This window comes from Meleagris gallopavo, chromosome 22 (genome assembly GCF_905368555.1).
Source record: "Meleagris gallopavo chromosome 22, MGAL_WU_HG_1.1, whole genome shotgun sequence".
NCBI lineage: Eukaryota > Metazoa > Chordata > Aves > Galliformes > Phasianidae > Meleagris > Meleagris gallopavo.
Window position 1 is genome coordinate 3,508,842 of NC_139425.1, and position 27,092 is coordinate 3,535,933.

The 27,092-nt window shown below is 43.1% G+C and overlaps 1 protein-coding gene across 9 annotated transcripts in view; it reads left to right on the forward strand.

Moving 5' to 3' along the window:
* Positions 1-26,518, forward strand: part of PTPRT (protein tyrosine phosphatase receptor type T) — a 554,909-nt gene extending 528,391 nt beyond the window's left edge. For 7 of the 9 annotated variants that reach the window (XR_014887677.1, XR_014887678.1, XR_014887682.1 and 4 more), the window contains 10 exons: positions 1,119-1,159; positions 3,804-3,904; positions 9,245-9,373; positions 10,857-11,095; positions 12,365-12,447; positions 17,672-17,865; positions 22,534-22,612; positions 22,692-22,819; positions 23,223-23,401; positions 24,604-26,518. The gene's annotated coding sequence lies outside the window, so the exon portion shown is untranslated. The remainder of the gene's footprint in view (positions 1-1,118; positions 1,160-3,803; positions 3,905-9,244; positions 9,374-10,856; positions 11,096-12,364; positions 12,448-17,671; positions 17,866-22,533; positions 22,613-22,691; positions 22,820-23,222; positions 23,402-24,603) is intronic. The other 2 variants (XR_014887680.1, XR_014887679.1) reach the window with 2 other exon arrangements.
* The last annotated feature ends 574 nt before the right edge of the window (positions 26,519-27,092 follow it).

Sequence of the window (27,092 nt, forward strand, 5' to 3'; positions counted from 1 at the left end):
AACAAGCTTCAACAGTCACTCAGGCTAACTGCAAGCATCTGTGTCCTATGCTTTTAGAATCAGTCCCATAGCTGCAAAGGGGTCTAAAAATCTTATTACGCTCTCTTCTCCTTATAAGCCCTGCTAATGCATCCTTCTTTTTAGCTTGTTAAATGTGGGATAAGGCTGAAAGGTAAACACTCAGATGCAATTGTCATAGCAGAAATAAAAAAAATAAAAATCAAACTTGAAAGACCTCTTAATATCAGAAATAATTACACGTCTCTAGTATCAGGTCTCAGGCTGTTTTCTATACCCTTTCATTACCCAACCAGTGTGACAAAGCAACCCACACGGTCCTAAATAACTCCAGAAGAAAGAAAAGCCTCTTATGGGATGAAGTGGATAGCTAGGATGCATAATGATGGTATCTTTGTTCATTAATTGTGTACAAGTGATAGCCATCAGAGTAGTGGGTTTCAGCAGATAGCAGACAATTTGAAACTTTGAAGACCAAGTTTGATCAGTTTGGCTGTACTGAGGGGGTGGCAGGCAGGAAGGCATCACGTGGCTGTGTACAGATTCAGAGCAAGGACTAAGCCAGCTTCAGAGAATGTCAAGTGCTTCTTGTCTTTGGTATCCGAGCAGCTGATTCTGATCTGCAATTAATGGTTGAGAAAGAGAGCATGTCACTGCTTCACTGGGAGTTATCTTCTGTGGATGATCTATTCTGGGAATTGAAGCCCAAACCCAAATGCTGCAGAACAGAGCCTCTCTGGCTTTACCTTTGAATAGGTGAGGGTGTTTTCTAGATGCCTCTCAAAGCCCAGCACCATTCCCTAAACTCCTAATGCTCTTACAGGATCAGGAAAGGGTAGAGCTAGTACTGAAACAGGGCACATGTCAGGCTCATGGCTGCACTGCCTGGACTCTCTCTTTCATCTTCTTTTCCTTATTCCCCTGCTTCTCTATGGGCAACCTTCCCTAGTCTGGTGTGGTTCAACCTTACTACAGTGTCATTCTTCCAGCTAAGAGCAACTATCTAGCTCATACAAACAGCTCTACTAAAATGAAGATAGATATATAGATAGCCAGATAGGCAATCTTATTAAAATAGCACTCTTAACCATTCTTTGCAGCCAAACTTAGGCTAACAGGGAAGGAATCTACAAGAAAACAGGTAATTTTAAATTGATTTTTTTTCTCAGTTTCTGGATGTCAGTATTTTCTAAACTTGATGCGTAGTATATGTAATGATGATATGCAATAGCAACTTATCTCAATGAATTGTCTTCCAGTATGTTCTTGGTTTCAGCCCCCAAAATATCCTGTGACAATGAGTGCCTTGGTTATTTAATCTGTGCTAAACTTCTTTGTTTGTTTTGATCCTGTTGCCAACACGTTTCACTAGGTATTTCCCTGTTGTTATGTTTTAAGAAACTGTAAATAATCACTCCTTGTTCACCTCCACATAATTGATGATTTGATAGGTTTATCTCACCTTTTCCTCTTCTTCATCCACCCCAGCTGTGGATAATCCTTGTCTAATTCACCTAGAATACCAAATTTCCAGAACCTATGAAGTCATAATTCCCTTCCAAAAAATTTCTCCTACCGTTTTTATCATGCAGGGTTATGGGAGCCTTTTACACTTCTTTAAATGAACTCCAGTTTTAGTTATTGTAAATCTTTTTCTGTCATCAGCAGTTTGCCTTATTATTGTTCTCCCCCATTTTGAGGTTACGTAGCATTGCTGAATAAAACAAACCCCAGCAGACATGATTTTAAGACCTCACTGGTAACCGGTGAAAGCCATCCTTACCCTTTGCTTTTTATTGTATTGTCAACCATTAATCTACAAACGAAGCAGTTCTCCTATGCCAGAGTGTTCTCGCTTCTTTAAGACTCTGGTGAGCAACTTCAATGAAATCTTTTTTGAAATCCAGCCACACTACATTGACAAATCCTTTCTAGGTCATAAACATTCTCAAGGAACCCCAGTAGATTTCTGATCACAATTTGACTCAACAAAAGCTACGTTGACTCATTCCACCTGCTTATTCTTTTCTATATTATCTTTCCATAAATTTTCCAGTACAGACAATTATTTCCTTATTAAAAGAGAGAGAATGGAAGAGGATAGTCACCTTCCTTTAAATTTGAGTGATGTTCTCAGGAAAGCACATCTTGAACAAATACACCCTGTTTTTCTGTTTGCCATTCCTGTCTTTCAAGGACCAGGAAGTAGAAGGAGCAGCCAGGACTTTGGTACAAGCAGAAATACAGACAGCAATGCAGTTACTTATGCTGGCATCAAGGAGATAGAGGTAGGGGAAAAGATATTTTGAAGAGTAGGATGAAATTTCACGGCCAACTGACTTGGATCTTTGTGGGCTGAAATCCTTTTGAACATTCTCTGTATGGTGGTTTGGTGGAGGAGATAGTAGTAAAAAGATAGTGAAGTCAAATTTCCTCTGATGTGAAAATGCTTTTCTAACTTTTAATTTTTCTTTAACATTTAACTTTTCTGTTGGAGGATATTTATTTCCTGGGTTTAGTTTGCCACCTGCAGACAAAGTGTAAATGAGAGAGCTTTAGCACATAGCCATATGTGATGGATATTTATAGGTGACACATGTTTTGCAAGGAGAATGGTTATTGAACTTGAATTTTATTTTTAACATTTTACCCAGAAACCCAACCTAACAATGAGCACTGAGAGCCTGAGCTTCTGTAACCGTGGCTGAGTAAACTGTAGTGTTTTAACAGGACAGGAGGAAGCATACCTCTGTTGCAAAATGTAGGTCTGACTGCTCTCTGTGGCTGCAGCAGTAAATATTCTCGGGTAGAGCACGTCAGATTGTTTACTTCAGTTATGTAAGAGAATGCACACAAACAACAACTCTCTGACAGCCCACAGACTTTCACCCAAAATCAGTATCTGCGACAACAGCGGTGTTGCAGAAGTAATAATAAATCACAAGCTCAGATGGATCATCTGGAGCAGGTTGCTTTTAAGCTACAGCCTGTCCTGCTGCTATTAAAGTCAGTGACCATTCCATGCTCTGTCTTTTTGTCACTGATGCAGAAAATGGACTTTCTCAGCCTTCAGAGGCAACCTGAACCTATCCACACTTCTAGGCACATTTTCAGAACTGTGCTTTACTCAGCCTGGATGGCTGATACACTGTCTTGAAAATGAGGGCTGTGCAATGCTGGCAGCAAGTGCTGCTACAGCACCTCCTGCAACAGACTCCTCTAGCAAAAAAAAAAAAAAGTTCACTTGGGAAGGACAAAGAATACCAAATCAAGCAACCTGCAGCACCCAGATGCTCCATTTGTGGGGAAGTATATATATATATTTTAACTTGGATATTAATGCCCTATTACAATTAAACTCATGAAAGTGGGTGGTTACGCTTGGAGCACAATCACAGAATCATTACATGACTGAAGATACCTAGAATTTGTCATTGAACACAGGCAGTGTTTCTCCCTGTCATATGTGAACATGCTTTGCCTGCATAAAGAGAGATGTTGGGCACAATTGTGATGGGAAAGCTTGTAAAAGAACGGAGAGGAGAAAAAAGAAAAAGAAAAGGAAGGAAAGACACGCACTTGTTTATAGGTGGTGTCAGGAAAAGAAATAACCTCCACAACAGTGCCTGGGCCTCCAGGGCTGTGGGGGTGGCACTTTCCACCTGCATGAAATTTACTGGAAACATAAAATCCAACAAGGAGAAATGTATCATTTGTGCTGATAGTGAACTACAGAAATTCTGCTGGAGAAATTACCTTCCATCACCTGTTTCCTCCTCATGCAGGATCACTTCTACTCTTTCCCATCCAGAAAGGCCGGTTAATCAGGGTCTGTACACACATGGCCACGTTCTCCTCTTGGATTACCATAGATGGACAATCTCAGGTAAGGTTTGGCCAGGATGCCAGGTTCATTTTATCTCCTGTGCAGAAGGACATGATTTTGAGATAGACTCAAAGAGGACTGTTAAAATATCCAAAGTAGTAATAGTTAGTCATTAAGAGTCCTTCCGAATGTGTTCACGGCTCCTCTTTAGACTTATTTCGTATTACACTAAAGGTTTGCTAAATTATATTCCTGGGTGGTAGCTTTTTGTATTTTCCCAGGAAGCTGCTGCTTTGATCACTTTCTGAGATAAGCCACTAGGTTAAATGGTCGCTGGCTTTTCTTCATGCTGGCAATTTTAATGTTAGTCAGGAAGATGTGATTTATTGATGGGAGACAGGGCGATGGTAACACTGCCCCACAGCTGTCCTGTCCCAGCCTGACTTCCAGCATTACTGAAAGGAGCCTGAGAACAAACGAGCTGTGCTGCTCTGCCCTGTGCCTCCCAGCAAAGGCTGCAATCCAGCTCTGCTTTCCATTCTTTTTTCTGTCTTTGAAGACCAAAGGAAAGTAAGAGTGAAAGAGAAAAGCAGACAGCCACCAGAAAAGAAATCTTACACTAATGCAGAAAAGAGAAAGATCTCTGTTCTGGAGAGATGCATATGTGGCTGTATAAATGCCTTCTTGCACTACATTTGCAGGCTCAGTCAGTGCTATAGGCAGCAGGAAAACTCCCTCCTCATGTCCTCTCACTTCGATTTCCATTCTGCTTCCTGGCTTTTATTTGTCATGGTCACTCATAAATTGCCCCACTGTCTTGTTCCTGAGGCTGCACAGTGAGAACTTTCCTGACTCGTGCAGTAAGAAAGACGTTGGTCTTTTTTCTTGGGTCACAAACAAGAAGATGTAAATAAATGATCTCAAGTTCCACCAGTAGAAGTTTAGATTGGATATGAGGAAGAATTTCTTTACATAGAGGGTGGTCAGGCTTTGGAAGGAGCTGCACAGAGTAGTGGTGAAGTCCCCATCCGAGGAGGTACTAAAGAGATATATGGATGTGGCACTAAGGAAGATGACTCAGTGATGTGACTCAGTAGATGCTCAGTAGTTGGTGCTTGATCTTGAAAGTATTTTCCGATCTAGACGATTCTGTCATTTGAGAGCACTCTTGAACCAGCTCTTGAACAAAGATTGTCTTTCAGCTGCAAGCCCTTTTTGTCTTTGTTTCAAGAGGCTCTGCCCAAAATGACAGGATTTGTATTTTGGGGAGCAGCTTGGCGCTGCGACTGCTGCTGTTGAAAGTATGCAGCAGGAAGAGAGCTTGTCCTGCTTGAGGCTACACCACAGAGACAGCCTTGGGCAGCCCCAGTACGAATGATGCTCGGCTGTCAGCACAGAATGCGGTGGAGAGAGTAAACAGGTGATTCTTCATGCACAGCAAGAACCAAATAAATATTTTTGTGACTGCAAAGCTGCTATGATTGGGCTGAGGGCTTTTTGGACCCTCGTGTTATCTTGAAAGGGTATGTATGCGTAGAAGCATAGAATCATAGAAGCTTTAGGTTGGAAAAGATGTGTAAGATCATCTAGTCCAACCCATCCCCACCATGCCCACTAACCATGTTCCTCCATGGTTCTTGAACAGCTCCAGGGATGGTAGCTGCACTGCCTCCCTGGGCAGTCTGTGCCAATGCCTCCCCATCACTCTTTCAGAGAAGAAATTTTTCCTACTTAGATATGAATTTAAGTAAAATTTTATTATCTTTCTGTGCATTTTCACAACTTACTGTGGGGAGAATTAAGAATATGGTTGGAAATATTTTTTAATTGAAAAATGGGATGTTTCTGATTGCTGTTATCTCCTGCCATCCCTCCCATTATACAAAGACTCAAACAGAAATTGACTGTCAGGGCAATAGATTGTTTTTCTTCCCTTCAGCACACTATTTTCTATTTAATTCTCTCTCCAGTATTTGTAATTTATTTTGGACATTTCTTCATCTTCCATTCCTATCCTGAAAATGCTAAAAGTTTTAACAGTAGCCCTGGAGGAGGAGAGCTTTGTGATGCAGATGAGATTCTGCACTGAGTTCTTGATGATGCAGGTTTCCCTGGGGGAGCTGTGTGCAGCTGAACAGCCTGCAGAGGTTCCTGGGCTGGTGACCTGTGGGGACACGTGCATCTTATGCAACGTGTTGCTCATGAGCACGGATGCTCAGTGCACCTTTACATCCCTGCACCTCCGTTTAACCTCTGTAAAATCAAACCAAGATCTCTTTTCTGTCCTTTTCTGTGTTTGTCCTCCACCTCCAATCTGCAGTACTGCGGTGAACAGACACTCTCATACTGGGACAGATCTGCATCTGTGCATGTGAGTGTGTGTGTTTAACAGATTAAGTTAAAAACAATCTTTATCGCTTCATTTAACTAAAGCATTTTTCCAGACAAGTTCCTCTGCTCGAATGTTCCTTCTAATTATCATTTTCCCTTTACAATATGTTGTGTCATGCTGCTTAGGAGAAGGCTCATAGTGAGAGCGAGCGCTGGGGCTGCGCAGGAAATATGTCCTGGCTATTAGGAAGTTCAGTGAAGCACTGACTTTTATATCACCGCGTAGGGATGGGTGAAACAGTCCAGAAAAAAATGCCCCCAGCTGAGCAGCAATGCGGGGCTTGAAAATCTCTCCTTCCCTATGCTTTTTTAAGGTTTCTCCATCGGTTGCAAGATGATTTTTTTCTCCCTTTAAGTGTTTTTATCCAAACTGATTGGCGGCAGAAGCGGAGGCTGCGTTTGCTTGAGCTGCAGCCCCCGCCAGGCTGAGTGCTCTGTGCTCTGAGCACACGGATCTGCCCCAGGCTGTGCCTTGCTCGGAGGGAATGAACTGGAGTCGCATTCATTTGTTTTTATCCCAATTCCATGAGTTGTTTGCAGCTGTTAATTTAACAGTTTAGTGCTTCCATCTTCCATGGGCAGGAGCGATTGCTTCGGTGCTTCAGACATTGAAAGTTCATTTCCAATAACAGGACTTGGAGGACTGGGAGAAGGCAGCAAAATGCTTCTGCTCCGGTGGTCAGGGACGACGTGGTGGCCACAGATGTCAGCTGAGAGTTGTTTTATAAAATGAATCTCTGTAAGCTGCTGCTCTACGGGGATGGAACAAGAACAGAAGAGCTGTGAATTCAAGGCCATCTTGGGATGATTTTTCTAGGACATGGAGTCTCTGCAGTGCCAAGGGACCTCGATTAGCCCAAACAGCTAAAGCATTCCATCTAAAGAGTCTCTGCTCTAATGCAGGCGTAAGAATTCAGGACTTTTATCTGTAGGAATTCATCAAGCTGAACCTGGAACTATTGCCTCAGCAGTAGTTACACAAAACTGAGAAAAGAGGGAAGCTGCTATATGTCATCTACTTATGGAAGAAAACATCCTCTGATTCTACATCTTCTGAAGGAGTGATAAACTTAAAACATGAAGCTACATTCAAAACTTCTTACCCCAAGACTGCATGTGTGCTAGTAGCACTGAAATCAATAGGAGTCATTTCAGTGTTTCAAAATCAGCTTTTATTCAAAATCTGGAATTTTTCCCCCTCTTTCTTTAAGGAAAAAAAAAAAAAGTTTTTTGTTTTCCAACCCATGTGTTAACTTGTCAGATCAGTTGTCAGCTGCAGTAGAAGCTGAAAGCTTAATCATTGTGCTTTTTATTTTTATTTAGAATTGCATTTATTTATTCTTTGTTTCGTCGAGTCTGTTATCTTAGAAAGAGGAATTCATCTTCCAGCAGGGTTAGAAACTTCTCTTCTAAAGTCAAATTTGTCATTGCAAACACCTACACTTACCATGAGAAATTCTCCCTTACTGCACATCTGCTATGCTGCTCTATCACCCTCTGGCTCTGTTTTGAATTCTAGTACCACTAAAAACAAAAGACTTTATCCAAGATTTCAGTGTTAATTGTGACATTGCATTTTGCTTCAATACTAAGCCATTCTATGGCACTTAAACAATATTTCATGCAGTGAATCGTTGTCAGCATCAGCAATCAAAGAACAGGAGTTGCTGGAAAAATTGGGTATCCATTTGGGTTGGATACCATTCAAGGTCATCCACGCAGCACTAGAAATCTTGCTATCTTTTCTGTTCTAGGGTGCTTTGCAGGGCATTTGTACCACACGACTTTTCAGGTATCTCATTTATTCAATTAATTTAAGTACTGATCTCCTCTAGTTCCCTCTATAATCAATGGGTAGCAGGGAGAGCTCCTCTATAGCGTGACTTAGAGCAGCTAAATTAGGTTCCTGTTTCAAATGCGGCTTCATAGCAGGCTGAGTTTCTCCTTTAATTACAGAGAAAGTCAAATTAGACTAGTTAGTCATCTAAAAATGGGCAGTGCGAATTCCTGCTTTCATATACTTACCTCTAGCATCTAAATGAGAAGACTTCAGTCAGGTCCTCCTTTCATAATATATGCCACCTTCCTCTGCAGCTCACTATGCCAAGCACAAGCATGAGAGGATCCAAGACTTTTAGACGAAGTAACTTTGTTGTTCCCACTCAATGCCCACACTTAACATGATGCAGAGCTGGAAGTCCTGGATTTTCACCAGTTCAACCAGTCCAGTTCTTGTCCTGCACTACAGTGGAAAGTGCCAGTACAACCCACCCCTGTCTTCTGTTGGAGCTCAACAAGCACCCCACAAACCACAGTTCCTGCCTTTATCCAAGGTTTCTGTGCTTGTGTATGTACGATGATTTGAAAGCTATTCATGAAGAAGCCTGAATGCCCTTCTCAGAGTCACTGGAATATATAGTTTTGTCCTCTCGGACGTTGCTGCCAGGGTTGTTTAGGATCTCAGTGGTAAGAATGTGTTTTTTTTCCTCTGCTGTACTTCGTGTATCTCTGTGCTTTCAGTATTGGCGTTATTTATTGGCAATGATTTCCACTTCTATAATTCTCCTTTGAATGGTCATTTGCTTTGCTGGCCAACATTTAAGACGTAAGATCAGTGATTTTTCTCGTGGCCCATAAAATAAGAAAAACCTGCACTAATGCCATTTTTTTACTTTATTTCTTCCTGATGGAAATCCATATCTGGAAAAGGTGGGTAGACTCAGAATTCATTGGCGGGCACTGGGGAACTTACATAGTATGAAATCAAGCTGTAAAATATTTTTATTAGTAGGTGTGCACATTTTCAAAGAATCCTTGTGATCAGCAGAGTCTTCCAGGTTAGGTAAATAATCCCAAAATGTACAAATAAAGTAATTTTATGGATATTTTAGGTTGCCTGGTTAGACAGCCACAGTTATTATATGAGCTGTTACACCCAATGGGAATTTTTCTATGACTATATTGATTTAGCTTATCTTGCTGCACTGGAGTATTTATAATGTTTTGCAGATACTCAGATGCAGTGGAATTCAAGCATGAAACTAAACAGCTTCTCAGATATTATCTATTCAGCCATCTGCTTGACAGACAATGGATAACCTTCCAGATTCATGGAGCTGCATCTGCCTTTTAAACCTGGTAAGCAGTAAGTAGTAAGTGTGGGCTTTCTGAAGTGGGGAACCTCAAGGTCAAAGGAGCATCCACACTCATGGTAAAAAGTGCAGCTTACAAAATATTCCTAGAAAAGGAATTAAAATCACAGCCTTTTGCATTGTAAACCAGTCTTTAAGGCATGCATGTCCAACCCACGGCCCAGCACAGCTCACAGTGCAGCCTGCCCCTTGGCAGCAGCTCTGCCCAGCCCTGGGCATGCTCCCATTGCTCACTGCAACCAAACATGGGTGTGTGATCAGCTGTGTCTGGGCTGAAACCAGGACGAGGGGAGTGCACAGGGCAATGCTAACTCAAATTATGGCAAATCATACTATGCATTTTGATATGTTGCCTAAACACAGTCCTGTGGACATGACAAATACACAGCCTTCTATTTTAATACAGGAATTTGAGAATAGGTTTCAAGATTGAAAAAAAAAAAAAAAAAAAGGAAAGAAATTGATTTATGTTTGTGATTCCATTTTCAATCAGCATAAATACGTTACCTGCAAATTTTCAAATGGAATGTACAGAGTTGCAGATATTCAACTAAAAAATGGGATCGTGTCCCTTTACCAGACTTTAATAAGTCCTCTCTCAGCAGAGAAAGATATCCCTCGCTTCACAATCATGCCTTATTCGTATCATCACTTTTTGTCAGTATGTACGTTTGCATACTACTGTTCTCAAAGATGAAGCACGGAAGAGTAAAATTCCATCAAAATGCCACTGATGAACGCCTTCAGAGCTCACTGAGAATGGCAGCCACTGCCACTGAGACAGACTGATGTATTCACACAAACAAGGTCGAACAGCCTATTAGTTTTATGTTTTTGTTTTTTTTCCTTTTTAATGTTTTAATAAAAATATTAAATATTAAAATGTTTTGTTACTTATATATTAACTATAGTATATATTTTATGAGGGTTGCTCTGAAAATAATGCCTCCTATTTTATTAATTTGATCCACAACATTAGGGGTGGATGTTGGTGGGGTGACAGTAGAGACTGAATGTCCCCATCAATATTTCATTCCATTTTGCTGCCATGTGACAGAGGATCAGTCTGACAGAATGGTGGATGAAGCAAAGGGACAGAACTGAATTCCTCCTTGTGGAAAACATGTCACCCAGTGACATTCATTGACTCTGCTGAATGATTATGGAGACCAAACAGTGGATGTGAGCACAGTGAGTCATTGAATGGTGCTTTTCAGCAGGGACAGCAGTGAGTCACCTCTGCTGGTGCAGATTTTTATGATCACAATATGCAGGCTCATGTTCATGTACAGCAAAAATGCACAGCAAATGGTGGTGATGATGTTTAGTAGCTGAAAATTTGCACTATCAAATACTGTTACTGTGCTCTTTGCATCAGTTGTAGTTTCCGTGGAAATAAACAGAAGGCATTACTTTTGGAGCAACTAACGTATATGTGGCCCAAAACCATTCTTCTTCACTCAATACAGCCCAGGCAAGCCAAAAGGTTGCCTTCTGCTCATCCAGTAGAGACTGCAAGGACTTCAGGTGATCCTCGCCTCCTATTGAACCAGAGTGAGCACTGAGCATCCTCAGGAAACTGCTCAATCAATGGCAACTTACTAAGAGAGAATTGTTTACTGAGGTTACAACAAAATCACCATCTGCCTGTGGAGAGCAGATTATTCATCCAGCTCTGCTGGGATTTCTGAATGGGGACCTGCTCATGGTAAGCTTTGATTTAGAGCATCTAATCTTTTGTTTCTGTGAATGCCAAATTTTCCCATAAGTACATTAGCAGATTGCAAAGAACTAAAACTGTGCTTTTAAACTAACCAGTGTATTCACATACATTCAGGTTATTGGTGAGAATTTTTAATTTATGGACTGTAGAAAAAATATATTCTAATATCAGTGCCATTTGCTATTCGGTTGTTACAAACTGTACCTGGTGCAGAAATGGCAAAAGACAGATATGCCAACTCGGCAATTGTAAATTTAAGCAACTGATTTCTTAAGTGTTAAAATGTCGTTCCTTGATGGAAAAAATGAATATAAATTTAAAAAAAAAAAAAAATCCAAACCCAAGAGCTGCATTGAAAGAAATGAGAAGCAGACCTGCAGAAATTAACAAGGTGGCAGGTGGCAGAGAATGCTTTCAACATGTCTTGTGCAGATATACTGTACTATAGAACCAGCTACATCAGTGCTAGGAGTAGGAAAGCAAAGCAGGACTGAAGTCAGTGAGTATGGATGCTTTCACTATTGAGCTAAGCCCTGGAGACTGTAAATTGAGTCAAACAGCTTTGGGCAGATTGAGCAATAGGCATATGCTAACAAGTATAGATGAAATACTGTAAAACCAAGTGTTTGGGTACCATTTCATAATCACTGTGAAGACAGGTCTGCACCTTCCCCCTTTGTGCCTGTGTCAGAATTCATTTGCTGGGTGGGACGGTCCCCATCCTCAGGGCTGATTTTGACTTCATGATTTATTTGGGTGGTGAAATTGTGTTTTTTACTTTGTCTACAAATTAGTTTTGACCCAAAGCCTGGAAACATCAGTAGAATACAAACATCCTTGTTTGAGTGAATTTTGAATTGAAGCTCGTAAGTAATTTGACTTAAATGACCAGACTTTGTGAGTATGCCCATGATTCAATTCCATCCAAGCCTGGGTTTGGCATCAAGTGATGAGACTCCTGAAAAGAACATTCTGAGTCCTTTGAATCCATCTTTTGGTATTATAATCTGAGCTGTACATTCTCAAGGCATTTTCTCTGGGTCCAACTTGCAGTTTTGATTATTCCTATGCAAGAATAGTGACTCTCATATCAATCACAAGACTGCAGAAGCTGGGCTTTGGGGAAAAATTCAGAACTTTCTGCTAAGGCAAACCAAATATACATTTGATAGTAATAGACTATAATCGGAAATGCTGTGTCTATCAGAAGCCAGTCTCAGAATTATTTTGACTTGAAATCTCTTCTCTGAATAGGTAAAAAAGGGAAAAGGTTATATTCTGATATCATCAGGAGCAATACTGGACAACTTAGGACCTCCTACATTTGGCCTATGACTGTAAGTAACCACTGTTTGTATCATTGTCATCATATAATCCATGTTTGTGTGGCTTTTTGACACTGCAAAATAAAAATGAAATAAAGGTTTAATAGTGTCTTCTGTTATGGAGACCATATTATATTACTTATGGATTATGCTCATAATATTTTGCCTAAGACAAAAATAAAATGACTGTTCAGAAGAGTGTCAAAGATTTTCAAATTTAGAGGAATGTTCTAATTTGGGGCAGCGTAGACTGGGAATTCTTGGAAAAATAACAGACTAAATAAGATAGGTTGTCAGATTACCAGAAAATAAGGATGCATTTTTTACTTGTGAAAAACGAGGCTGCTTTCTTGATGTTAATATTAAAGAGTGTGGAAAAAGCTCTAGCACTGATTTTTTTCCCCCCTCATAACTTATTCAAATTCATCACAGTATGGTGATAAATGGAAAGGTAAAAATCCATTTGGGCAGCCAGGTGATCAACTTTAATGGCTGTTTCATTTGATTATTAGTTCCAGCATTTAAACAAAAAAAAAAAAAAAGTTTTTGCTTTATCTGTTGTTTCCTCTAATAATGGTAGTAGTGGTTCATTTTGGCTTGGTTTGTTTTTTCTTTTGTTGAATGGTGAGAAGAGGTCTCAAAGGTTGCGTTTTACATTAAAAACAAAGATTTTTCATTTGTTTATCTAATCTTCTGTTCACTTCCTTTCATTGCTGTGAATTGGAAGGTGACAAATGACTTCGTGAAGGAATGAGAAAAAGCTTCCAGTGACATTTAAATTGGAACCAAAGTTTGATGGCATGCAGATGATTTAAATACATGTCACCAATGCAAAGCTGTAACGGCAGATTTTAAAAATGCTTTTGCTTTCTTTATTGCCATTTTAACATGCATCTGGAGAGTGCTGTGATCCAATGGAGCCATTGTAAATAAGCTGCAATAGTTGTCTTTCCAAGCTTTTCCTCACTTGCATTCCTCAGGTGAGCTGTGTTGTGGGGACTATAAATAATGATTATAAACTTAATGCTTACTATGCAGACAGAATCAGCAGTGATAAAGTCACCTGGCAGTAAGCACTCCTGACCTGTTTCTAGGTTTACTATTCAGCAGAGGATCCTAGCATGTCAAATTCCCATAATTCAGAACTCCACTTCAATAGCCAGCAAACACATTCATCCCTTCTCTAAACATAAGAAGGAGGCAGAGCCAGGATCACCATCACTGGAAGCAGGGAAATCATCTTCTGCTGTCAGCATGTGCCTGATACACATACTTAACACATGCCCTTTGTAGTTTGCAGGAAGATCTCCATCCTCCTCCAACAAGAAGTACACTGCAATCCCTCCTAAATCCAGGTTGTGCTTTCAGAATCCTCTCCGTTTATATATAGGAGTCAGCTGGGATTAAATTCAAACCTGTAAGCACCACTGATAGTTGGGAAAATGTGGGGCTCTACCTGGTTGTGGTAGTTGTGCTGTTTGGTTTATTGGTGAAACAGAGCTTTTTTGTTTGGGAATACGACTGTTGGTGCAATGATTCAGTATCTCCATAGCCAAAATCCAACTACCTTGTAGGAGAAGACCTCCAAATTCAGGGTTATTTTATTTAATATTATGTTTAATTGGCATAAGGAAGCTCAGTTTCCTTTCTGCTGTTTTACAAGCTGGAAGACTTTGATTTCAGCAGATTCTCAGACCCCATTAGATAAACTCTATTAAATAAAGGCAAACCTAATGATTAAAATCTTTCAGTGCCATTCACGAACTGAGACATTTTAACAGTGAAAGATCTGCGTAATTCCCATGAAACAACTGATGTATAGATATCTGATATGGTGGTAAAGGAATAGCTTAACGCTTTTTTATATTTAGCTTCTTCCCTTTAGGGAAATAGATGAAAGGGGAACTGACAATTGTGTACCACAAGAACCACATCTGCAATCCATGAAACAACTTATTTGCTTTCTATCCCATGCTGCCCTGCTTATGTTGCCCTACATGACCTCTACTTGACATATATACAAACCTGGAAAGAAAAAAATCTTCAAAATCTTTTTGTGAAGAGTTGGACTAAGGGTTAACTTTGCTGTTTGCATATGTCACAGTCTCATCTTTGCATCTTGTTGCCCTTCTCTTCTCCCTCACCTGACACCGAGTCATCAAAGAGCTCATGTATCTCAGTGCCTGGATGAGCAGTGATGGTTCCTCAGCACACCAGAAAGGCATCAGCTTCTTTGTGGAGGGAGTATTCCTTCTTTTGTCTTGGCAGTAGAATACTTTTTTGTCTAGGCACGCATATGTATGTATTGAAACTGAAACTTTCCTCTCATTAGCTGTATTCAAATCTCTTTTACCTCTATGTCTCTGTGAAAAAGCTTGTAAGCCACAAAATTATCTCTGTTTTAATTTTCCTTTACCTATATCATTCCTGAATGCAGTCATTGTTTGGGTTTTTTTTGTGCTTCTTATACTCAGTTAGCTCAATCTGCACTCCAAAACAGACCTTTCAAATCTTTGCAGTTTCTCTGTCTAGTTATTATACTTCACAGCCCTTTTGTTCTTCTATTCCCTCACTTTCATCATTCTTGCTGTTAGACCCCCAGTCGTGCTGCTCCTTCTTTGTACATCCCTCTCCTTATCATCAGGCAGCCTTTTCTCTCCTCCATCAGATCCAGCTTCCACGCATTCCCTCCAGCCATCCTTTCCATCTCTTTCCCTTTACCCAGGATTCCTCACCCCATCCAACACTCAACTGTTATCTGCATTCTGCTTTGGCTCATCTGTCTTTGCTGGAGGCTCTGCTGGGCACAGGCTCAATCTTATTTCAGATTATTAATGGGGCTGGGAACCCCTGGTGGGAGGCTGAATTCCACATTTCCAGCACTGCCTTGCAGAAGTACAGCATCACTGCTTGAAGGCTGTGTTTCTCCCCACCACAATGACTTCAGACACGTTTCATCGGGACTGAGTTTGGGGAAAACAGCACAGCATAGCACACACGTGAGCATGAGAGGTCTGCAGCTGTCCTTTCACAAGAGAGAGATTTATTGTGGAAATGGTTCCACTATTACATTACTGAGCCAACTGGAGCCAGCCATGGAAATCTGGGCCAAGGCTGAAGCGAAATGTGCCAGAACAGCATGAGAAAGGAGCATGGAATCCCTGGGCATTTAGGCACACAGATGTTGTGGGGATGCAGCTCAGCCAGGGCCGAGTGGAGCAGTAGGTTTGCAGCTGCTTGGTGGGGCAGCACTGCAGGAGGAGTGTGGAGTGGGGCCTGGGGGGACAGAGATGGCTGCTGGAAGGAAGAGCCGTTCTGTAGAGCTCTCAGTGGCTGCTCTACTGCCTCTCTGCTTGGGGAGTGGAGAAGCTGGCAGGAGTGGGGGATTGGCAAGTTGGGGCTGAGCTGCACAGTGGTGCCAATCACCAATGTCACTGGGTTGGTGCCTCAGTGCTCCAGCTTGCTCACTGCCTTAGCCCACCCTGGGGGCTCAGAGGGAACAGAAAGAACCCACGCAGGTGAGAGAGAAGTTACAGAGGGGCTCAGCTGCCTTGAATTCTGTCTGGAGCATCCCTGCCTGCTGCTAGACATCTGAGTACCATGGAAGATCTTGACTCAAGTATATAACACAGTGAAGGACGGTTCGGGGACAATTGCAAAGCACTCAGGAGAAGGATTCATGGAGCAGAGGACCAGGAGGGACTATTAGCATCATCTAGTCTGACTTCCTGCATAAAACAGCTCCGGAGACCTCAGCTAATAATTTCTGCATCAAGCCCATAACTTTTCTTTGAGTTATAGCATCAATTTTCAAGAGACATCCAGTCTTGATTTAGAGAGGATAAACTTTGGGTTCTTTTTATCTGTCTTCCAGTGTCTGAGCCTTGGGGGTGTGCTCACATCTGGTTTTGAGCAAAAATAAAGGCTCACGACCAGCTTATCACAAAAACTAAATTAAATTAAAGCTGAATTTTTCACAGTGACTTGTTCATCCGTGACTTGGGGCTTTGAACTGTACACCCCCAAAATATGAATCGTTTTGATAACATTACAATTTATCGATCAGATTAATGGTTTCACAGGGCAACCTCTTTCCTGAAGATTTCCATCCCAGAGGACCTGACCTGACAGGCACCATAGTGTTTCTTTATGTGCCCTTCCAAGGTAGGGCTTGGCCAGCTCTCGCTCCAAAGCATCCAGAGCCATAAATTAAAATGCCATAAATGCGACTGGATAAAACAGAGGTTAATAGATGCTGATGTGGGAGTAACTGGGGCTGTCAGGGAGCGATTAAGCTTCTGAATAATCTTCCACCTGGAGCTGTCAGGCCAGTGTCTAACGTTTCATTCAAAGAAGAAGCTCTACGTTCCTGATGAGCAAATGACAGAGAAGATTTCAATTAGAACTGCTCTGTGCCTCAAATCCTGACATATCCTGATGGTTTACTTTCAGTCCTCCTGCTGTTCTCCAGGGGACACCAGCCCATTAATAACACATTTTAAGATGCAGATCAGGGGCACTCCTGCAGTTGATTAGCAGGTAGCCATCAGTGGGAAGAAGAAGAAGACCTTTCTTGAGCTGAGAATTGGCTTCATTACAGTTAGTTGGATGGGACAGGAAAGGAGGCTGAAACTGCTTATTTGTGGGAGCTGCTCCTGTGATTACATCCCTGGTGAGGACAGCAGGCATTGCATAAGGAGGAACCTGCAGTGATACTGATGCTCCACTAGCTCCAACCAACCTGCAGTACGAGTTCCCTTCACTTTCCATGTAGCTCAGAGGGAAATCAGAATAGTTCACCAACTCAACTTGCATTTAGTGCAGAGTGCCCTGAGTGGGAGGGAAGGGTAAGGAAATCTATTTAGGTGAAGGCAAAACATTTTGCTTGACAAGTTTTTTTTTTTTTTTTTAATTTAATGTGAATTAAGAAATGGTTGAGTGCCGCAAAAACAAAATGAAAGCTTTCATTTTGGGTCAAATGGGATGTTGCTGTTGATTGAAGGTGAATTTTCACTCCTTTTTATCATTATAGTGCAAAAAAATTTTCAGGTCAACACAGATCAGCTCCGGTTTATTTTCCAAACGAACTAAAAAATCCATTACGCTCACAGCTGTACCTGCAATATCTCTGCTACTCTGCTCCTGAGGTCCCCTATGGAGCTGTCAGCAAAACACAAGATAGAAAGCAGATTAAATTGCTTTTTTGTTTTGTTTTGTTTGTTCCTTGATCTCGTAGAGACAATTGTGAGCCACACCTCACAGCAGAGCCAAACCTCCCTCTGGATCCCATTTATGAATTTTAGAAATATGGCGCTTACAGACACCTCTAAACGGAATAAGGGTTCCTCACACCTGTGTCTTTTCATGTAAAACAGCACTAGAGGAGAACTGGCTTCATCCCCATTACTGTGAAGAAACCAACCAGCCCAGGTGAGTCCACAGGGCGCCAGGGACTGGACTTTCATGCTGGGACATGTGGGGTTTCATTCATGCTTTGGTGGGACAGGTTTGTGTCCTACCATCAATGTGCTTTTGAGCTGGCTGGGTTTGAGGAAAGCAACTCTTGATACAACTCATCAGGAAGATGTATGAATGTCATGAGCCCCAGGTGTGGGGAAGGGCTTTCTTATGGGCTTGGAGTGTTGATTCCATTGGAGAGCAGCTGTAGGTGTAAACAGGTGATTTAGGATAAGTAATTCATTTCAAATAAGCCACTACATCAGAGAGGGATCTCATACCTACTCATCTCCTCCTGCGTTTCAGTCCCTTTTCTAGATCTTCCTGCTCTTCCTTGTGTATATTTGGGATATTTCAGGCTGCAGAAAAGTCAGAGAGCACTTTCCCAATTTGCACCTTACAAAGTCTTGTTTCCTCATGCTAACATCTAGCAACAGGCCACTATATCTGCTGCAAGGCACTGCTTGTACCGTGCTCTTCAACAACACAACCTTCTGCTGCTCAGTTCCTCTGCTGCTGGCCAGGTGCCCCAGGACCCTGCAGCAGTGGTGATGACTGATTGTCCCGTGAAGTCACAGTAAGTTGGGTGAAAATAATGTGCCTGCTATGTTAAACTTGAGAAAAATGGTTCTCAAGCTGTTTCACTTCTCAGGGAGCAGCCCGGTGCGTCTCTGTCGTGTTCCGCTCGCCTCAGTGCAAATTGATGGGAAAGTGGGTGGAAAATGCTGCCAGGTGTGAGCCTTCCGATGAAGCCAGTTGGGGTTTACAGGGAGGATGTGAAAACAACTTTTTTTTCCCTCCCCTTTGGGCTGTGACAGCTCAGCCAGGCTGAGAACAGCCTTATTTACATCCATCTCTCTTTTCAGCACCCCTTGGTTCATCCTCATTTCCACTCCCTGCATGCAATAAATCTCAGCAAAGAGAAGTCAGCTCATGTTTGGGGCTTTGCTTTCCTCCTGTTTGCACTCTGCAAAGGGGCACGCAGGCAGCAACACCTCTGAGCTGGCTCTCAACCTCGGGAAATGTTGTCAGGAGGGAGCATCATTTTCTGACTCACTCTTTCCTCTTCAATGGGCTCCACAGGTTCCAGCGGGGATTTATTGCCTCGTTCTCTCTGTTATCCACCAGGCTTTACTTTAATGAGTGCTCGGAGGGCCATTCCACATTACTGTGCTGTGCAAAGGGGCACAACCTCAGTTTGGGATTTAAGACCGGAGCTCCTCGCTGCAAGGCTTGTCCCTACCATAATGTTGGCTCTGTGGATAGCACTTACTTTTAAAAACCCACAAGGAAAGTTAATGTATTATTTTGCTAGCTTGCAACAGTGCTGTGCGTGCAGGACCAAAACTATTCTATGAGTTTTCAAGTTATGTCAGGTTGGATTCATCAGCAGAGAGTAAAATTTTGAGCGAGTGTGCGCTGGAGTTTGTTTTGCACCTGCTGAGCCTAATCAAGTTATACAACATGGGATAGAGATTTCCATTTGATCTACTTATCCAGAGCACAGAAAGAGGGAAGAAGTGGTCCAGGGTTTGGCTGACGTCTTGTAAATGCCTTTTGTCTACATCAGCATTTGAATGACAATAAATATAAAATAATTCTTGTGATAATTGCTAGGTTCTGGTATTTTTAGAAAACTATTTGTAGAAGCAGAGAGAGAGCTGAGAACTTCTTTCCCATAGGCTCCTTGAGACTAAAATTTCTCACATCTTTTAGGAAACAGCAGTAGGAAATGCACTGTAAGCTTTTTCTCCCTTGCTTCTCCTCTCACGTCTGCTCCTGGTACCTTTGCTTTGACCTTGGGGAGGGCTCCTATATTTTTAGTTTCTTGGGTCTATAATGCCATCTTCCCTGCTTTTCTCATCTAGGGCTGCCTCTGCCCTATTGAGCTATGAGCTCTCAGAATGAAATCCACTGTTCTATCCTTGATATGTGACACAAGTGGAAAGCCAGACGCATGGATGGAAATGGATAGTGCCTTGGCCATGAGTACACTGTTTTTTGAGGTGCCCTGTTGTGTGTTTTCCCAAGGTGTGCTCGCCTCCTGAGGAGTGAACGCACTTCCAGAATCTTCATCGCATGCTCACACAATGGTCATCAAATGGCATCTGCTGCCTTCACTGTGCTGCTGATCCTGTACCCATCTTTGATGACAGGTCTCCATTCCTTCTGCATGGAAAAGCTGTGGCTGAGAATGGATGAATGGACCCTATAGGGCCAAGCACAGCTCTGCTCAGGTTCATGGGGCAATTTGCAAATCTTATAGGAGAGAGGAAGGGGCCATGGAGTCTGGGCTGACAGCCAACTCAGTAAAGCCAGGGCTGGCTGCTGAAGCCTGACTCCTCAGCAGTGCTGCATGGGGGGGCCCTGGGCAGTAGTGTCCTAGAGATAGATTGTCAGGGGCAAAAGTATCCCTTCCTGCAAAGATGATGTCGTTGCTTTTTTCAATTTGCAGCTCCCTCACACACCCCACTGCATTCCCCACGGATGGGCTCAGTCTTGGAGACATGCTCATAACTCTGGGGAGGGAGTGAAGAGCTCGCAGGGGTTGTGTCTACCATCTGTGCCTGTGAGTGATGGCTGAGCTGTACCTGGGAGGGGAGCAGCTCATTAGGCATTAGGAGGATTTGCTGCATCCCTGTCACTCTGCTTTGCTTTCTTTTTATGTGCATGTCAGCAGCGAGAAAGCAGGATTTATGGCCGTTGCACAGAATTCCCAATGCCTGCCCATGCAGAGGAGGCGTGCAGTATCATGCACAGCATCAGTCTAACAGAAGTTGTTCCGCAAGCTCTAAGTGATGAAACTTCACTAAACGCAGCTTCCTTTTAATAAACTTGAGAATAAAGTGTGAGCAAGAAAGGAAGGAGAGGCGGGGGCAGGAGGGAAGGAGCAGCGGCAGCGAGCTCCTGGCATCATTAGCTGGCGGGCTCTCTTTGACATGCAGGTCTCCACCAATGTGCTTGTTGAAAGTTTAGTGGTGGAGACAGCACACCTAATGGGATCTCGGGGGAGGCATCCTCTCGCCCATGGATAACAGGCTGCAAGACAAAGCTGTCTGCTTGCTCTGATTTACTGCTCTCTTGCAGCGGGGAGATAAAAGTTTGCACTTCTTGTAGCAGAGCAGGCAATGGGACTTCTTATGGCAACACTACGTCAGAAACAAAAAATCTGTGAGTTACTTCAACCCAGCAGGACAGGGAGGGAGAGAAATGTGAGAACCTGGTGCTTTACATTTGAAACATGCTTACTGCATCAAACTCATTTACTGAGAACCGCCTCCTATAACTCCTCGGCTCAGTGCCTGCAGGAATGCCTTCCAAGTCAGGCTCGTTGTAGGAAAATCCTGAGAAAAAAAAAAAAAAGATAATTCAATCTATGAATATTTATTTATTAGTAGATTTCCAAGTGACAGGTTTAGAGTTGGTTTTTACCCTCAATAGCATGCAGCAATGTGAGTGTTGAGATGAGATTTTGCAGACTTCAGTTTTAATACCGCTTTGTATTTCCCATGCAGCCTCAGCCCAATCAGCCTCTCCTTGCTCCTCTCCCTTCCCCATCACACAGCCATCATGGCAGTTTGCAGCTGGCCGTGCTCTGGCAGAGATGTTCATTAGAGCCTGAGGGACAAATAGAAATGACAGTCACAGAGACAACAGAAGTAACTCAGGAAGAGTTACAGGCCTGCAAGTGTGGCTAACCATAACATAAGGTCACGGCTCCAAACACATTATAATCTCCAGGAGAAGCACCTTGCTTTTAATTTTGCTGACAGCAGTTGCTAACAGGGATGAATGGCCACAAGTGGGGCCAGCCTGAGGACTGATTGTTTCTATAGGGCTTTGGCTGGGAGAGGGATGAATTTTTCTCTGCAGAGCCAAGAACCCAGGGGATGTGATGGTGCCTGAGAATTCACAGGCCATGTCAGTGTCCAAAAAGTCCCTGAGCTAAAAGGGGGGTGAGGCTGTAAGTGATTCCTCAGGCAGTGTGCAGGGCTGGGTGAGCATTTGTCTCATCTTCTGCAACTCTTCCTGCCTCCATAAACAACTCCGAGAGGGAATATGACAAAATTAGAACCTAGAGGAGGAAAACAAGAAGCCAAAGAGAAGAGGATGTCTTCTATCATCATCTCTCCTGTTCCCCAAAAGCATGTCCTGAGGGAAAAGCAGAGGATGGGTACAGCAGGGTGATGTCTCCTAGGGGAGTCACTGATGGAAATATCTCTGGGCATGTCCTCAGGTCATCTCCCTTGAGTCAATGTCTGGTGTCATCGCTCAGGACTGCTGAACCTGCCCTCACCTCAGCCTGCCAGGATTTATTTGGCTTTTATTTTACTTTAGACAGGTGGCAAGAGATGTACAGGTGTAAAGATGACTCTGGAGTGGAGTCAGTGTGCATAAACAAGCAGGGAGAAGGGAGACATTCTTCTCTTTAATGTCATCTCAAGTCTTTTTGGAGCTGCCTATTTATCGCCAGTCTGTAGGTCCACAAGATGATGAGATGGATAAAATGGGATGATAAGCTTGAGCTGGAAGAGAAACTATCAACAGACCTGTTGATTTATTGCTCTTCTCAACTCAGGTGGATTTAGGGATGAAGGAAGGATAAATCTTCCCCTACTTTTTTTTTTTTCCTGCTCTTAGGTAACCTTTAGCACTTCATGGACCATGATTTTCATTTCGCATTGGCTTTGAATTACTCAGTTTGGGACTGAGCTGAAAGGTAATTTAAGAGGCAAAAAGAGGTGGGGAGAAGCCCAACATTTGTATTTAATTCTGACTTAAATTCTGCCCCTTTTCAGGACTTGCATCAAAGACAGTCTGATGAGGATGCTGTTGTGGCAAGAGGAGAGGACAGGATTGCCCAGTGGATGAGGAATTGTGGAGCAGTCCTCAAGGAAACCCCAGTGATCAGACTGATCCAGCAGAGGTACAATTGGCAATACATTCAGAATAAGGACACTGACATTTACAAGCATGTAGTCTCCCCCAATTATTTTTATCTGAGGTTGCCCCCACTTAAGCCAAGAGGGTGCAGGAATGTTTGGGGTTCTCCCCATGAATTCCTGTTTTGTCTCTCCTTCAGTTTGAAGTGGTGCTTATAGACAGAAGCACATCCAAGTGAAGACTGCTTAACTAGAAGGAAGCAAATGGCCCTGTGTCCAGAATATCCCTTTTAATGGGTTTAAACCCTCTTTCTGGACTGCCATAGTTATCCTCTAGGATGGTTGCAACACTGCACCATCCATCCTTCGCCCTACCATCACTGTATACTTTCAGGCAAGGCACTCAAACAGTACAGAATCACCTGTTCTTACTCTTCTTCTTCCCAGAGCTTTTTCTTCATCAGTGGAACCAAAATTCTGTGCAACTCTCTACCATGACAGCTTTGTACAAATGGGAATCCATAGCAAAAGTGAGCATACCCTGCAACAAACTGAAGCCCAAACCAAACAAGTAAACCAAACAAACAAACAAGAAACCCACACATTTTTCAGCACTGCGAGAGAAGGTGAGAAAATATTTACCTTATTCTCCCTCCATGCTTGTTTTACTCATATTAGAGTAGATTTCCCCTTTTCAGATTGTGCTGTGCATAAAATACACCCAAACTTCATGAGCTGTGTATGCAGCCATCCAAGTGGAGTGCACAAATTCTGCTGGGGGAGTGGAAGTCGTGACTCTGAGTAGTGGCTCTGGGTCAAAACTGTGGAGAGGGCACTAGAAATTAATATAGATCATCTTTTTCATAATGGTTACAGTGTGTGTTAGAAAGTGCCACCAGTGCGTGGTAGCTCAGTTTGCTCTATGAAATTGTAGTTGGGGCTGCTTTGCATCTACCTGCTGATTACTCCACTCCTCCCCTTTTCCCGTTAGGAGAGAAAAAGATTAAATTCACGTTAATTAAAAGCTAATTGATGACAAGATGACAATACTAATGTAGAAGCTCATGGAACTGAGTAATAAGCTGCTAAATATCACTGGTCCAATTTAAAAAGACAGCATCAATGTTAGCCTGATAACTAGAGGAGCATTCTTGTAATTGTGGGAAATAACTCAAAGGCCTGGCTTGGTTGTCATAGGAGGATGGGATGAGACCCCACAGCACCCAGTGGGTGCAACCCAGCCTGTTGTGCTCCCCCAAGCCCTGCACCAAAGGGATGCCATGGCTCTGTGCACACCTGGCTGTGCACATGAAGCCAAATCCACGTGAGGACAAGGGATGCTGTGCACAGGGCTGGGGCCTGTCTGGCTCTGTTGGGGCAGGGCGTGCTCAGAAGCAGCCTGTCCTGAACACACCATGGGAGCCAGCCACATTTGTAGGCTCTGGCACAAGCACTGGCAGCACATCCAGGCTGCTTTGCTGGCCTGAGCATGCAGCCCTCCCCCTGGGCAGGGACAGGCATGGCAGCAGTGCCCATGTTGTCAGAGCAGCTTTGCTTGAACTCTCTCAAGCTTTCAAGGGGAGGAAGCCTGGCTCGCCAGCAGGGAATGGGAAAGCAAACTGCTGTGCTGATGGCCTCACACCCCTCCTGCCTCTGCCACCAGCTCTGGGATCAGCACATGTTGCAGCAGTAGGGCACCCAGCCCCCACATCACTGCCTTGAGACAGAGACCTGTTACTGAAGGTAGAAGATCTGAAGGGCTGAGATTAATTAAAAGATTAATTGAAATCCATCCTTTTCTTGAGTTCTTTTTTTTTTTTCTCCATAGAAAAGTCTCCCTGGCTGGTAATGCCTCCAGCAGTTGGGAACTGAAATTTGGAGCAGAGAAGGCTAAATACAATCCAAACCCAGGGAGTAAGTTTGGACCATAAATCTGCCAAGCCATCGTGGAATCACAGTATGGTTTGGGTGGGAAGGGACCTTTAAAGATCGTTGAAAACAACCCCCTGCCATGGGCAGGGACATCTCCATGAGAGCAGGCTGCCCAGGGCTCCATCCAGCGTGGCCCTAAGCACTGCCCAAGATGGGGTGCCCACAGCTTCCCTGGACAAAATATTGAGCCATCCAAGGAAGCAGAGTGAAAGAAACCTAAGGGAAAGTGCCAGCAGAGCCCTGCAAATCAAATCAAAGGAGAAGACAGATTAAATGTGTTCTGCGTTATGCAGGCTTGGTTTCATTCAAGTCCATTTTGTAAGCAAGATTTCATGTTTCCTCTGGGTCTAAAAATTAGAACTTGATGGAGCTAGTCTGGGTGAGACTTGTGACTTTCTTCATGATTTTATTGTGCCAAAAATGATCATAAAACCGCAAGAACACCTTTTTCAGTAGATCTGCCTTTCTGTAGAAGACCCATTACAGCACATGTAATAGCAGAGCTGTACATCAGCAAACAGACAAAACAGACCCACAGAGGTGAGCTCTGCTATGAAATAGGACACAAAAGCCCTCAGCACTCTCTGCTTCACCTGAAAAGTATTCTGGGAGCAGCCATGCAGAATGAGGAGCACTGAGCACCTGCAGGCCCCCCCTAAGGACAGATCTCTGCAGACAGACCAAGGGAGGAGCATCTCTCCTGCACTCAGCAGGCTCAGTGATGCTGGATCCTACCAGGAAATGTGCTCTGACACACAGCAGAAGCAAGGTTTGAACATTTTTTCCTTTGTTTCTGGGGTTTTGTGTCTCATGCCAGGAGCTGAGAGTGGTTGGAAAGTGGGGTGCTGTGCATTTACTGGTCCACTCGGGCAGCTTCTGATGGCTTGTGGGAATTATCACATACTGCTTTTGTGGTAGCACGGCGTAAATGTCAAATAGTCATATATTATTTTATAAACAGCCTTCAGAGACAGGATTGAAAGTGGCTTCAAAGCTGTTCCCTGGGGGATTTGGTCACTGCCTTACAGAAAAGAAAAGAACTGCTGGGCTGGGACTTTGTCACGACCAGGCAGCACCCCTGGGACTCTCACAAGCTGCTCTGATCTAATCCTCATGAAGCCTGACCCTTCCTTTCAAGTGAAGCCAAATCCATCACCCCCTGATTGTGCAAAACATTATCCACTGACAAATGTGGTGATAACAGTGCTAATAGAAGCCTGACGGATGACTGGGGCTGGAACTGCAGCTGCAGCTCTCCTGCCCAGTGACTCCTACCTGAGCTTCAGCATCTGTGAGCAGGAACTGGGGGAGCAGTTTTTCTGGAGCTGCCCCATACAGCTCAGCGTTTAGGCTGGTCTGTGCCATGCCCTGCCCTCCCAGGTCTGCTATGGGAAGGACTGCAGCCACGTGGGGCTGCCTTTTGCTGCTGAGATCCAAGCTCTGTTGCTTTCATCCGATCCAGCACAAAAGGCACGAGCTTTCCCATTATCTTTTATTGTTATTGTTATTATCTAAATCATGCAAGAAAAAGCATTCACTGACCTACTCTGCAATAAAATATAAGTGGTTCTGAAGACCATGAAGATGGACAACTTCTTAAAAATGCAAGGCAGAAGTGTTGCACGCTCTGTTGAGTTTTTCATTAGGATTTTTCTCTCCCCCTGTCTATTTCTCACACCCACTGAATTATGAATTTACATGCATTGTAATGAGAATAACTACAATCACGATAGATAGAATTATTTTTTTTTTTAAATCCTTATGTAAAATGCTATGGAACATAAGCAAGCTGTTGAAGTTTGATGAAATCAGCCCCGTTTTGGTCATACACTCGTATTTCTTGTGGTGGGGATGCAGAGTGGGCTGCAATCTGAATTCTGCAGGGAGTTGTGGTTGACAGAAATAAACCATGTGTTGAGGGTGCCACGTGAGCTGAACATAAACATGAATTAAACCCAGCAACTGTGAAGGAACCGGGGCCACTGAAAAACTGGTGCTAAAAACATAAATTTAGAGCCTAAAAGAATGGATTGGAAGCTGGTTTAATTGCCTCAATAAAGGGGTAACATGAAAATTATGGCTGTCAGAGCAGATTAAATGTACCTCAGAAATCAGAATACGGCGTTAATGGGTGATGGATGAATGGCAGAAGCCTGAAAGAGGCTATTGCATCGATGCAGTTGTATAGAAAATGTGGTTTAGTGGTTAAAAAGGGTGCGGGGAAGGCAGGGGCTCTTGGTGGGGCACAATAGCTTTTTGCATCACAATGTGACCATGGACTGAAGCTTCTTTGTTGGGTTTGTTGAATGGGAGCACCTCGCTCAGTCCCTGGGTGCTGTGCAACCTTGTTAGTGGGGCTGGAAATCAACCTGCTCTTTGAAATGC